We start from the raw sequence: 15,696 nt of genomic DNA, 5'->3' as shown, positions 1-15,696 counted from the left end.
CCTAAGGGAGGTAACTCCCTCTAGACGAGTCAGCAGGGACACTCCAGGAACCATTGCATGGAGAGTGTATGGGAGTGTGTTGACTTGTACAACACTGACAGCATCTGCACTTAAACCCATGCTCATATGATCCTGGCATGCCTAAGGGAGGTAACTCCCTCTAGACGAGTCAGCAGGGACACTCCAGGAACCATTGCATGGAGAGTGTATGGGAGTGTGTTGACTTGTACAACACTGACAGCATCTGCACTTACACCCATGCTCATATGATCCTGGCATGCCTAAGGGAGGTAACTCCCTCTACATGAGTCCGCAGGGACACTCCAGGAACCGAAGGAGAGTGTATGGGAGTGGGTCGACAGTTACAACATGGCATCCTTCAGTGAGGAGTCACACACACTTGGGTTACACCTAAGGCTGAGTCAGTCATGGAATCCAAGAACAAAGTTTATACTTCCTGTAAATCTTGCCGATTGGAATGTTTTGTGTTTGTAAGCCAAATGTTTAGTCTCGTTACGCCAGAATGTTTCAAATCACCCAGTATATATCTTGTTGTGCTGACTGATCGCATGCTGTACCCCTCCCTGCCGTATGTTGCAGGACACTACTTCCCTGGCCACTCATTCCACCATATGGTAATATTTGATGTAACACAGTAATGGAAGCTGCACATTCACCAGCTGGGCAGACATTTGAATTCTGCTCGATCCTGGGGAGCGATCGGCCAACTACTTTGCCAGATCTTTCTCTGTATTGTGTCTCATGATGATGCATCCAGCTATACTCAGGAATAGTTGTCGGTTAATAGTTTTTGGAAAGGATGAATCACATTTACAAGAATTGCATGTTAAGAACTTTAAATATTAAAGGCACAAGGCTTGTGGTAAAATGTCAGAGTCACATTATTTATTTACTTTTTAATTATTTATTTATTTCATTATTTACAAGTCTTCTTCATGAATATGCCATTAAAGTTTTCGAGGTTAGTGTCTGCAAAACATTATCGGGATATTAACATACACCTCATGTTCAAATGGTGATCTCTCATTGGGCAAGAGTTCAGCAGTGCTTGAAAAAAACGTTGAAAGTAACAACACACTCCCTGGCCCTGACTGACTCCTGTGGTGACATAAGGTATGTGTGAAGGGTATCCATATGAGCCTACTTGACCTGCGCCTCGCCAACTCACCACGCCGCGGCAACACAGGGCACCTGGACCCGTGAAAGAGTATCCATATGAGCCTACTTGACCTGCGCCTCGCCAACTCACCACGTCGCAGCAACACAAGGCACCTGGACCTGTATAGCACACAACCAGTGGCCAACTCACAACGCCGCGGCAACACAGGGCACCTGGACCCGTACAGCACACAACCAGTCGCCAACCCACCACGCCGCGGTAACACAGGGCACCTGGACCCGTATAGCACACAACCAGTGGCCAACTCACCACGCCACGGCAACACAAGGCACCTGGACCCGTACAGCACACAACCAGTGGCCAACCCACCACGCCGCGGTAACACAAGGCACCTGGACCCGTACAGCACACAACCAGTGGCCAACCCACCACGCCGCGGTAACACAGGGCACCTGGACCCGTACAGCACACAACCAGTGGCCAACTCACCACGCCGCGGTAACACAAGGCACCTGGACCCGTACAGCACACAACCAGTGGCCAACTCACCACGCCGCAGCAACACAGGGCACCTGGACCTGTATAGCACACAACCAGTGGCCAACTCACCACGCCGCAGCAACACAAGGCACCTGGACCCGTATAGCACACAACCAGTGGCCAACTCACCACACAGCGGCAACACAAGGCACCTGGACCCGTATAGCACACAACCAGTGGCCAACTCACCACGCCGCAGCAACACAAGGCACCTGGACCCGTATAGCACACAACCAGTGGCCAACTCACAACGCTGCGGCAACACAAGGCACCTGGGCCCGTATAGCACACAACCAGTGGCCAACTCACCACACCGCGGCAACACAGGGCACCTGGACCCGTATAGCACACAACCAGTGGCCAACTCATCACGCTGCGGTAACACAAGGCACCTGGACCCGTATAGCACACAACCAGTGGCCAACTCACCACGCCGCGGCAACACAGAGCACCTGGACCCGTACAGCACACAACCAGTGGCCAACTCACCACACCGCGGTAACACAAGGCACCTGGACCCGTATAGCACACAACCAGTGGCCAACCCACCACGCCGCGGTAACACAAGGCACCTGGACCCGTATAGCACACAACCAGTGGCCAACTAACCACGCCGCGGTAACACAGGGCACCTGGACCCGTATAGCACACAACCAGTGGCCAACTCACCACGCCGCGGTAACACAAGGCACCTGGACCCGTATAGCACACAACCAGTGGCCAACTCACCACGCCGCGGTAACACAAGGCACCTGGACCCGTATAGCACACAACCAGTGGCCAACTCACCACGCCGCGGTAACACAAGGCACCTGGACCCGTATAGCACACAACCAGTGGCCAACCCACCACGCCGCGGTAACACAGGGCACCTGGACCCGTACAGCACACAACCAGTGGCCAACCCACCACGCCGCGGTAACACAGGGCACCTGGACCCGTACAGCACACAACCAGTCGCCAACTCACCACGCCGCGGTAACACAGGGCACCTGGACCCGTATAGCACACAACCAGTTGCCAACCCACCACGCCGCGGTAACACAAGGCACCTGGACCCGTATAGCACACAACCAGTCGCCAACTCACCACGCCGTGGTAACACAGGGCACCTGGACCCGTATAGCACACAACCAGTGGCCAACTAACCACGCCGCGGTAACACAGGGCACCTGGACCCGTATAGCACACAACCAGTTGCCAACCCACCACGCCGCGGTAACACAAGGCACCTGGACCCGTATAGCACACAACCAGTCGCCAACTCACCACGCCGCGGTAACACAGGGCACCTGGACCCGTATAGCACACAACCAGTGGCCAACTCACCACGCCGCGGCAACACAGGGCACCTCGACCCGTAAAGCACACAACCAGTGGCCAACTCACCACACCGCGGCAACACAAGGCACCTGGACCCGTATAGCACACAACCAGTGGCCAACTCACCACACCGCGGCAACACAAGGCACCTGGACCCGTACAGCACACAACCAGTGGCCAACTCACCACACCTTGGCAACACAAGGCACCTGGACCCGTATAGCACACAACCAGTGGCCAACTCACCACGCCGCGGCAACACAGGGCACCTGGACCCGTATAGCACACAACCAGTTGCCAACTCACCACGCCGCGGCAACACAAGGCACCTGGACCCGTATAGCACACAACCAGTGGCCAACTAACCACGCCGCGGTAACACAGGGCACCTGGACCCATACAGCACACAACCAGTGGCCAACTCACCACGCCACGGCAACACAAGGCACCTGGACCCGTACAGCACACAACCAGTGGCCAACTCACCACGCCGCGGTAACACAGGGCACCTGGACCCGTATAGCACACAACCAGTGGCCAACTCACCACACCGCGGTAACACAGGGCACCTGGACCCGTATAGCCCACAACCAGTGGCCAACTCACCACGCCACGGCAACACAAGGCACCTGGACCCGTACAGCACACAACCAGTGGCCAACTCACCACACCGCGGTAACACAAGGCACCTGGACCCGTATAGCACACAACCAGTGGCCAACTCACCATGCCGCGGTAACACAAGGCACCTGGACCCGTATAGCACACAACCAGTGGCCAACCCACCACGCCGCGGTAACACAGGGCACCTTGACCCGTACAGCACACAACCAGTGGCCAACCCACCACGCCGCGGTAACACAGGGCACCTGGACCCGTACAGCACACAACCAGTCGCCAACTCACCACGCCGCGGTAACACAGGGCACCTGGACCCGTATAGCACACAACCAGTGGCCAACTCACCACGCCACGGCAACACAAGGCACCTGGACCCGTACAGCACACAACCAGTGGCCAACTCACCACGCCGCGGCAACACAAGGCACCTGGACCTGTATAGCACACAACCAGTGGCCAACTCACCACGCCACGGCAACACAAGGCACCTGGACTCGTATAGCACACAACCAGTGGCCAACTCACCACACCGCGGTAACACAAGGCACCTGGACTCGTACAGCACACAACCAGTTGCCAATACGTCAGGACAGAGATGAGTTCCACTTTACAGACAACGTGGCTGAAAACTGCTTCATCAGCAGATTTACGACACCATGAACTGGTGCAGTTGTAATTACAAATTTGCTTGTTCCTGACAGAAACAAATGGAGATTTCTGGTCATCTGTCTGTCAGACAAGATGGATGGTTTTCAGTCCGTCTCAAATTAGTTACTGTGACTGACATGCGCTGTTGGTGTAACTGTCGGCACAAGTTCTACCGAGAATTTACCTCAGGTACATCCAGTACAGAAAACAAACGAAAAAAGTTTGAGATCATGAATATTTTGTGGATAATTTTATGAAATTGTGTGCTCAGTCTTCACTACAAAATAAAAATCCCTAAAATATTCATAACTATTTCTGTTCAGTATATCTGTGTACAACCACCTCAGCATTGTTTGTAAGGCCATTTTGGCGTTGGTTTCGATATAACATGCACCACCTTGATCAATGAACTTGCAGAACTCTGGACAACAAGGAAAACAGTTTGAACAAAGTCAGGCATCATCATTGGTGGGAACAAGCCGAAGGTTCAGATTCAGTGGTCAATTGGTTTCTGACGAGACGAGAGTAAAAGCATGGTTAAAGTGCAAAGGTCAAAGTGAGGTCCACTTCTAAGATATCGTAAGTGCGTCAAGCCCCACTACTAACTACACTTGTCCCAAATTTTATTTCATATTGAAAGAAAATGGTCAAGTAATGGCAATAAGAAGTTTCAGATTTCAATATGGCCGACATACAAAGGTCAGATCAAGGACAACATTTCAAATATGGCAATAACGGAACACATGTGAAGGTCTACCACTAGCTACATATGCAGCAAATTTCACTACATTTTGAACAAATATACCTGAGTATTGACCATAAAGAGGTTTTTCAATATGGCTGCCACATGACAGACACAGGACACAATGAGTGACTGACAAACATACCTGGACATAAGCTCAATTGACTTTCAGTCAGGTGAGCTAACAAAATAAGAAAAGAATATTTTGTTCTAAATCTTATATTTTATCAGGATTCACTTTTGCTGCATTTTATCCAGGCTATTAACATACTAGCTATATGTGCCTAATGCCTTAGCTTCAAAAATAAAAAATAATATTTGTAAAAAACTGTACAAATATTATATCTAATTACTATATATAATACTATTTATCTCACATTACGTTAAAATAGTAGCTTCTGTTTGGTTCATATATGGGCAATTATTTTCCATGTAGCCGCTGAGAAATCAATCAGAGCATATCTTACGTAACTTGCTTATCTCGCATAAGTATCATTGAGCTGATATGAACCGCTGTTTATCCGAATGCATTCGGTAAAGGGAAGTAACTCAGTTCATTTTTTCGTCTGCTAGTTGTCAAAATGTTTGGAAAAAAGCTTTTTACTTGGTGAAACTTCGGACGTATATTCCAGGTCTGTATGAATGAATGTTGGTGAGATAAGTTGTCAACCAATCCCCCGGGGCATATGGTGTGATGTAGCCTGTGTGAGCCATAGTGCACCTCGCCGGACGACTCACGGTACATAGGCTCACACACAGGGTACAGCACACCTGACGACTCACGGTACATAGGCTCACACACAGGGTACATCACACCTGACGACTCACGGTACATAGGCTCACACACAGGGTACAGCACACCTGACGACTCACGGTACATAGGCTCACACACAGGGTACATCACACCTGACGACTCACGGTACATAGGCTCACACACAGGGTACAGCACACCTGACGACTCACGGTACATAGGCTCACACACAGGGTACAGCACACCTGACCACTCACGGTACATAGGCTCACACACAGGGTACAGCACACCTGACGACTCACGGTACATAGGCTCACACACAGGGTACATCACACCTGACGACTCAGGGTACATAGGCTCACACACAAGGTACATCACACCTGACGACTCACGGTACATAGGCTCACACACAGGGTACATCACACCTGACGACTCACGGTACATAGGCTCACACACAGGGTACAGCACACCTGACGACTCACGGTACATAGGCTCACACACAGGGTACAGCACACCATATGCCCCTCAAAATCGGTTGACAACTTATAGTATACTACTGCTGACTGGTATTTCCGGTGTTTCGTGATTGCAGTGATCAGCTGATAATGTTTTCTGAGACGGGGGGAAAACATCGTGTCATTGGAAAACTTGAGTTTATGTTAGTAAATTTTGGGAGCCATGCTTTACCGGGCACTATAACCGAGTTATTTTGAAGAGTGCAATAACGATGGAACACAGTATTGAGAAGTTAAAGAAAACTCGACTTTTTTTTCATATACGATAATTCGGGGTAGAATAGGTCTTCAGCAACCCATGCTTGTCGTAAGAGGAGACTAACGGGATCGAGTGGTCAGGCTCGCTGACTTGGTTGATGCATGTCATCGATCCCAATTATTGCTCATAATATCAATCACTGGATTGTCTGGTCCGGACTAATTATTTACGGACTCGATTATTTACGCCGTCATATAGCTGGAAAATTGCTAAGTGCGGCATAAAACAACAAACCAACCAACCAACCAACCAACCATATACTATAATTAATCTGCCATTGCTTATTAAGTGGGTATTGTAAAACACAGCCTTCCAATTGTGGGTGTTCCTTAACTTGTTGTCATCAGTATCATTGTGTCGCTCAGCTGTACAGCACTTGATCTCAAGCAAAACTCAGTCCAAACTCCAAGAGGAATACTTTGCAGAGATAATGGTTCAGGCAAGATGTCATCAGTGTTGGTGAGTTAACTGTATTAATGTGCCCTGACTCATGGTATGACAGACAGTAATTGATCACTTCCTGTGTATGCGCTCTGCAGCATGCGTTCTGCAGCATGCGCTCTGATGACAAGGACAACTCCATGATGCGAAGGAAATGTAAATCTCGAGTTTCCCCGGCAGTAATTGTCTACTCAACTAGAAGCAGAAAAAGTAAAATGCATGCAAAATGCACAGATGGTAGTTTGTTTTCATTTTCTTGGGGGAGAGTAACATATAAGCTAACCTAAAATCTTGTAACTGTACAAATATTTTGTTACAAATGCCAAGTTTTAAATGATTTCACACTCCTATATTTATTAATTTATTTGATACAAAATGAAGACTTTTCTGTCAGCAAATGTTAGAAGAGAACATTTACAGTTTGTAAGGAAGTTCTTGACAATGGCCGAATAGGAAGTTCTTCATAAGGGCTGAATAGGATTTGTTTGTTTGTTGATTAATGCTGCACTCAGCAATATTCCAGCTATATGACGGTGGTCTGTAAATAACCGAGCCTGGACCAGACAATCCAGTGATTGACATCATGAGCATCGATCTACACAACTTGGAAACGATGACATGCATCAACCAAGTCAGCGAGCCTGACCACCCGATCACATTAGTCGCCTCTTACAACAAGGATAATCACCTCTTTTGGCAAGCATGGGTTGCTGAAGACCTATTTTCTACCCAGATCACAAGTCACAAGTTGTTTTTTATCCAGGTCACAGACCCAGACAGTACGAGGCAGATACAAGTTGGATGAGTGAGGGATTCTGGATTTGTAGGCGAACGGAAGATAGAATAGAAATCTACATCTCAAGGAGGAGATGGTCAATGAGATTTTACCCAAAATGCACTCTTCCAGCTGTAGGCATGATATTTGTGTTTTGGGGGGTTTAAATTATAATTTTCAATTCATACATGTAAACAAACATCCTCCAGACAATGACATTTCTATCACTTCATATCAGTGAGCCAATGACACCCCAGGGATTGCAAGGTATGTGACATAACGGGGAGATAACAGGTATAATATGCTAAACTGTGTGATATACACATTAACACATCATAACTCCACACACCATCAACAATATGCAACAAAAGACCAGTCAGTTAGGACATTTTCTCAATGGAAGCCTGACAGATCTTGTATTTCCTCTACCCCGGCATGTTGGAGCTGCTGTTTTTTGCTGCCACAGCAATAATTTATACACACAAATAATTACACTATGTGACAAAAGTGCTTTGTACGCCACGGTGGAATGTTGAAATGTCTAAAGTATTATGTCATGTCAACATTGCGAAGGTAATGAGAAAACAGCTCATGCAGGAAATACACAGCTAGCAACACAGGGCACTCTGGGTTAGTTTGGGGACATGAAGGGAAGTTGGTGGCAGAGCCTGTCTGTGTCTGAATGGGGTGCACAAAGGGGTTTTAGAACATGTATCAAAGTAACACATTCACTTGGGAGTATGCAAGAGGTGTCCCAAGGTTTTAATAACTTGTGTTAAACACTTCTCATGTCCATCATGGGATGTAACTAACATGTGAGTGAGTGAGTGAGTGAGTGAGTTTGCTCACAGCAATCATTATGTTAATAAAATGTTTGTTTGTTTCTTGTTTAACGCCACACTCAGTAATATTCCAGCTATATGATGGCAGTCATAATCTGGACCTGACAATCCAGTGATTGATATCATGAGCATCGATCTATGCAATTGGGATAAATAAAATGCATCAACCAAGTCAGTGAGCCTGACCACCTGATCCTGTTAGTCACCTTTTACAGCAAGCATTGATTGCTGAAGATCTATTCTACCCCGAATCTTCACGGGTCAGTTAACAATGAGGCTGTTTGGACTTTACCATTGGTTTTGGCCTGTTAGAGCCAACACTGAACTATCCATCTGTTTACTCATTTAACAGTTCTCATTGAATGCCTCCATCGATCACATGCTCTAATTCACTTATTAATTCCTTCATCAATCAACTAAGTCATTCCTTCCTCAGCCAGTCCACCCACTCAGCCATCCTCCATGACATCATCAATTAAATAACAAACTCCTTCATTAAACAACCTCATTTCACCGTCCCCATCACTTAAACTTTCAATCTTTAAGAATTAAACTTCAATTTCTGGACTCAAGCCAAAAACAGCCAGAACGAGGTGACAAACGAGAGTTAAATTTGTAAAAAAGAAAGCAACTTCCGTCAACACATCTCCCAAAGATAAACTCTCCTGTTATACCTCATTTCCCCTCCCCATAAGCCCTGCGTATCTCCATCACGACCCATCACCCAGTGAGACGGAGCAGCTAAAACACACACACACACCACATTGATAACATGGATACAAGTCCCGAATTATCAGCTTGTTTACTTCACATTAAACCCAAACTATTAACAAGTTGTTTGACGGACAGGTTCACAGATTATGCAATGGCTTGTAACTGGGGATGTTCTTTTTACATGGAAACATTTACCATAAATTACGGCTCAGTTTTGACATTCGCTGGAGCAGTGAGTCACAAGAATCTTCCTCACAGTTTGTGTAGATTGAGTCAGTGGTTGCTGTTGATGGAGACACAGGACCTGGCTCAGCAACCTATCTACAATATCGGTCATGGTTCCATCATTGGAATATTCCTTGATTCCCCATGCAGTACAATGCATGGGTTGTGGTTGTTATATTTGTTGATTCTTCACGACATAGGGTTGCTGGCTCAGCAATCTATCTATAATAACGGTCATGGTTCCACGTTCCCCATGCAGTACAAAGCTTGTGTTTGTTACAGATGTTGATCCTTCAACAAGGAGTTGCTCATTGTCTTGCTCCATCACTGCCAACTATGTATTTAATTTAATCAAAACAAGTCTAGATCTCAAAGAGCAACAAGTCTACCAGCATCAGAAAAGTGTAATTGTTCTTAAAGTAGAGACATTTCTTGCATGTTAAAGAGTTCTTAGATAATATGTTTGTCTTGGTTTCAGGGTTTACATTAAATCGATGGGGGAATTGCTTGTAGGCTATTGGATGTGCACATTGATTCCTGAAGCCAATCTGCTGGAGAATCTGATCAGGACCTCTGGAAGGCCACAGATATATAATGGATATAATTGGGAATATAATGTCATTTTAAATACAGATTTGAAACTTTGAGTGAATGTTGCTTTATGCCACAGTTAGCAATATTTCAGTGACATAAGAGGGGCCTAAAAAAATCACAACTTTAGACACTATAACACAACTGGATACACTATAACACAATTTGAGACAGTGTAACACAACTGGAAACAGTGTAACACAACTGAGACACTGTAAGACAGCTGGAGACACTATAACACAACTGGAGACAGTGTAACACAACTGAAGACACTACAACACAACTGGATACACTATAACACAACTGAGACATTATAACACAATTTGAGACAGTGTAACACAACTGGAGACACTGTAACACAACTGGAGACACTGTAACACAACTGGAGACACTATAACACAGCTGGATACACTATAACACAATTTGAGACAGTGTAACACAACTGGAAACAGTGTAACACAACTAAGACACTGTAACACAACTGGAGACACTGTAACACAGCTGGAGACAATGTAATACAACTGGAGACACTATAACACAATTTGAGACAGTTTAACACAACTTGAGACAGTGTTACACAACTGGAGACAGTGTAACAACTGGAGACACTCTAACACAACTGAGACACTATAACACAATTTGAGACATTATAACACAACTGGAGACACGGTAACAACTGGAGACACTATAACACAATTCGAGACAGTGTAACACAACTAGAGACACTATAACACAACTGAGACACTATTACACATTTTGTGACACTATAACACAGCTGGAGACAGTGTAACACAACTGGAAACACTATAACACAACTGGAGACACTATAACACAACTGGAGACACTGTAACACAGATGGAGACACTGTAACACAGCTGGAGACACTATAACACAATTGGAGATACTATAACACAACTGGAGACACTATAACACAACTGGAGACACTGTGATACAACTGGAGACACTACAACACAACTGGAGACACTATAGCACAACTGGAGACACAATAGCACAACTGGAGACACTATAACACAACTGGAGACACTATCACACAGCTGGAGACACTATACCACAACTGGAGACACTATAACACAACTGGAGACACTATAACACAGCTGGAGACACTATGACACAACTGGAGACAGTATAACACAACTGGAGACACTATAACACAGCTGGAGACACTATAACACACCTGGAGACACTGTAATACAACTGGAGACACTATAGCACAACTGGAGACAGTATAACACAACTGAAACACTAACACAGCTGGAGATACTATACCACAACTGGAGACACTGTAACACAACTAGAGACACTATAACACAGCTGGAGACACTATAACACACCTGGAGACACTGTAATACAACTGGAGACACTATAGCACAACTGGAGACAGTATAACACAACTGGAGACACTATGACACAACTGGAGACACTGTAACACAACTGGAGACACTATAACACAGCTGGAGACAGTATAACACACCTGGAGACACTGTAATACAACTGGAGACAGTATAACACAACTGGAGACAGTATAACACAGCTGGAGACACTGTAACACAGCTGGAGACAGTGTAACACAACTGGAGACAGTATAACACAACTGGAGACAGTATAACACAGCTGGAGACACTGTAACACAGCTGGAGATACTGTAACACAACTGGAGACAGTATAACACAGCTGGAGACACTGTAACACAGCTGGAGACAGTGTAACACAACTGGAGACAGTATAACACAGCTGGAGACACTATAACAGCAAACTGTGTTGCAGTTTGCCAGTAAGGGTTGCCCATGTCCAGGTGATCCCTACATCACTCACCAAGTGGCACCGACTCCCTGTACATGTGAGCGACAGGCTGGCAGGTACATGTGCATCACTCAGTCATGTTAACAGGCTTGTCACCACTTGGCCATCAGAGCTGGAGAGTACAGTCAGATGTGTGGCGACCAGGGTGGTCGGGGCAAGGCTGAATGTAACAGTATTTGAGTTGATTCAGTCTCTCTGCTTAATGAGGGAGGAAAGTGAGTGAGTGAGTGAGCTGGGTTTAACACCACTTTAAAGAGTATTCTCGATATATCACAGCGTGTCAGCTTGATGTGGGAGAAAAAGTGATGCAGGTTTCAGATGTTTACCACTTTGGTGAAATCCACTAGTACGAGTATGGTGCTGACAAACCTAGAGCATAATCAGAGCAAACCTGCTATTCAAACCCACAATCATAAGATCCTGGCATTCCTAAGGGGTGCAACTCCGCAGAGCAAAATGTGGCACATTGGTGACCCCAATGAGGGAAGAAAGTCTAAAGTGACACATATTAATGGTTTATCACTTTGGTAGGAATCATAATCATAATCATCATTTATAATCATAATTAGTGTGAATCTGTGATTTAAACCTTTGATCAGCAGATCCAGACAAGGCCAAGGGACACAACTCCTTGGACTTACCTCTGCCTCTCCTCTGGTCTGTTTAATTTGGAAAGGAAGTCTGATACAACTTCAGACACTGTGTATCAATACAAGATGGAGGGACTGTACACATCAGACACTGTGTATCAATACAAGATTGAGGGACTGTACACATCAGACAATGTGTATCAATACAAGATGGAGGGACTGTACACATCAGACACTGTGTATCAACCATACTGTGTATCAATACAAGATGGAGGGAGTGTACACAACAGACAATGTGTATCAATACAAGATGGAGGGACTGTACACATCAGACACTGTGTATCAATACAAGATGGAGGGAGTGTACACATCAGACACTGTGTATCAATACAAGATGGAGGTACTGTACACATCAGACACTGTGTATCAAAACAAGATGGAGGGACTGTACACATCAGACACTGTGTTTCAATACAAGATGGAGGGACTGTACACATCAGACACTGTGTATCAATACAAGATGGAGGGACTGTACACATCAGACACTGTGTATCAATACAAGATGGAGGGACTGTACATATCAGACACTGTGTATCAACCATGCTGTGTATCAATACAAGATGGAGGGACTGTACACATCAGACACTGTGTATCAATACAAGATTGAGGGACTGTACACATCAGACACTGTGTATCAATACAAGATGGAGGGACTGTACATATCAGACACTGTGTATCAATACAAGATGGAGGGACTGTACATATCAGACACTGTGTATCAACCATGCTGTGTATCAATACAAGATGGAGGGACTGTACACATCAGACACTGTGTATCAATACAAGATGGAGGGACTGTACACATCAGACACTGTGTATCAACCATGCTGTGTATCAATACAAGATGGAGGGACTGTACACATCAGACACTGTGTATCAATACAAGATGAAGGGACTGTACATATCAGACACTGTGTATCAACCATACTGTGTATCAATACAAGATGGAGGGACTGTACACATCAGACACTGTGTATCAATACAAGATGGAGGGACTGTACACATTAGACACTGTGTATCAATACAAGATGGAGGGACTGTACACATCAGACACTGTGTATCAATACAAGATGGAGGGACTGTACACATCAGACACTGTGTATCAATACAAGATGAAGGGACTGTACATATCAGACACAGTGTATCAACCATGCTGTGTATCAATACAAGATGGAGGGACTGTACACATCAGACACTGTGTATCAATACAAGATGGAGGGACTGTACACATCAGACACTGTGTATCAATACAAGATGAAGGGACTGTACATATCAGACACTGTGTATCAACCATGCTGTGTATCAATACAAGATGGAGGGACTGTACACATCAGACACTGTGTATCAATACAAGATGGAGGGACTGTACACATCAGACACTGTGTATCAATACAAGATTGAGGGACTGTACACATCAGACACTGTGTATCAATACAAGATGGAGGGACTGTACACATCAGACACTGTGTATCAACCATGCTGTGTATCAATACAAGATGGAGGGACTGTACACATCAGACACTGTGTATCAATACAAGATGAAGGGACTGTACATATCAGACACTGTGTATCAACCATACTGTGTATCAATACAAGATGGAGGGACTGTACACATCAGACACTGTGTATCAATACAAGATGGAGGGACTGTACACATTAGACACTGTGTATCAATACAAGATGGAGGGACTGTACACATCAGACACTGTGTATCAATACAAGATGGAGGGACTGTACACATCAGACACTGTGTATCAATACAAGATGGAGGGACTGTACACATCAGACACTGTGTATCAATACAAGATGAAGGGACTGTACATATCAGACACAGTGTATCAACCATACTGTGTATCAATACAAGATGGAGGGACTGTACACATCAGACACTGTGTATCAATACAAGATGGAGGGACTGTACACATTAGACACTGTGTATCAATACAAGATGGAGGGACTGTACACATCAGACACAGTGTATCAACCATACTGTGTATCAATACAAGATGGAGGGACTGTACACATTAGACACTGTGTATCAATACAAGATGGAGGGACTGTACACATCAGACACAGTGTATCAATACAAGATGGAGGGACTGTACACATCAGACACAGTGTATCAATACAAGATGGAGGGACTGTACACATCAGACACAGTGTATCAATACAAGATGGAGGGACTGTACACATCAGACACTGTGTATCAATACAAGATGGAGGGACTGTACATATCAGACACTGTGTATCAACCATACTGTGTATCAATACAAGATGGAGGGACTGTACACATTAGACACTGTGTATCAATACAAGATGGAGGGACTGTACACATCAGACACAGTGTATCAATACAAGATGGAGGGACTGTACACATCAGACACTGTGTATCAATACAAGATGGAGGGACTGTACACATCAGACACTGTGTATCAATACAAGATGGAGGGACTGTACACATCAGACACTGTGTATCAATACAAGATGGAGGGACTGTACACATCAGACACTGTGTATCAATACAAGATTGAGGGACTGTACACATCAGACACTGTGTATCAATACAAGATGGAGGGACTGTACACATCAGACACTGTGTATCAATACAAGATGGAGGGACTGTACACATCAGACACTGTGTATCAATACAAGATGGAGGTACTGTACACATCAGACACTGTGTATCAATACAAGATGGAGGGACTGTACACATCAGACACAGTGTATCAATACAAGATGGAGGGACTGTACACATCAGACACAGTGTATCAATACAAGATGGAGGGACTGTACACATCAGACACTGTGTATCAATACAAGATGGAGGGACTGTACACATCAGACACTGTGTATCAATACAACCATGCTGCATGTCTCCATATGGCAAGCATCACACCATGGCACTAGTTTGTCTACCCACATCACCCTATTAGAACATCTGTAGGTCAACAAACAGCGACCGTGACATCGGACTGGTGTTACACACACGATCACACACAAGCAATGATTCCGCCTTCCTGTCTGCTGCACCAGTCTAAAACACACGCCGCAAATGTCACAGTACCCCAGTACAGATGCACCCAAATTACACCCAATC

General features: G+C 45.4%; 1 protein-coding gene across 6 annotated transcripts in view; it reads right to left on the bottom strand.

Annotated features, from left to right (window-relative positions):
- The window catches only part of LOC124143163 (dihydropyrimidinase-like), a 163,719-nt gene that overhangs the window by 91,138 nt on the left and 56,885 nt on the right, over window positions 1-15,696 (bottom strand). The gene's annotated exons all lie outside the window — the stretch shown is intronic.

The sequence above is a fragment of the Haliotis rufescens genome, unplaced genomic scaffold, assembly GCF_023055435.1.
Source record: "Haliotis rufescens isolate VD_foot unplaced genomic scaffold, xgHalRufe1.0.p SCAF_6, whole genome shotgun sequence".
Taxonomy (NCBI): domain Eukaryota; kingdom Metazoa; phylum Mollusca; class Gastropoda; order Lepetellida; family Haliotidae; genus Haliotis; species Haliotis rufescens.
The sequence above is the reverse complement of the archived record's forward strand: the minus strand, read 5'-3'. Positions and strand labels throughout refer to the sequence as shown.